Genomic DNA, 436 nt, shown 5'->3' with positions numbered 1-436 from the left:
TGTAACAGCTTCTTGCATTCGAGGCAATTCCGAAGCTAGGAATAGCGTTCAGAGAGCATGTGGTTGGAGCTGGTCGCGACTGTCCGAAGATGTGCAAGTCCTACTTTAAACGAAATGGAATGACAGGGGTGTCACTTTCTGTGATAAACAAGGAACTGGGTAACACAACTGTAAGTCTTCCTGTGAACTGTGGTAGAACTAGGGTAGGAATAAAGTGAAACTGTGGTAGAAGTAAGGTAGTACTTATTTTCTTTTTAGACATTAGAAATTGCTAAGTTTTAAAATTATTTATGTGTGTGATAGGTTATTGACAGCATCATCCCCACCAAAACTCCACGAGAAGATAGCCTTTTGGATGAGATTATGGAAGATGAAGACGATGTTGATCAATCTGATATAGCTGTGGACAGTTGGGAGAAGTGTCTGGATGCAGGGC

This window comes from Brassica oleracea, chromosome C4 (assembly GCF_000695525.1).
Source record: "Brassica oleracea var. oleracea cultivar TO1000 chromosome C4, BOL, whole genome shotgun sequence".
Lineage (NCBI taxonomy): Eukaryota > Viridiplantae > Streptophyta > Magnoliopsida > Brassicales > Brassicaceae > Brassica > Brassica oleracea.
This window is presented reverse-complemented; position numbering follows the sequence as displayed.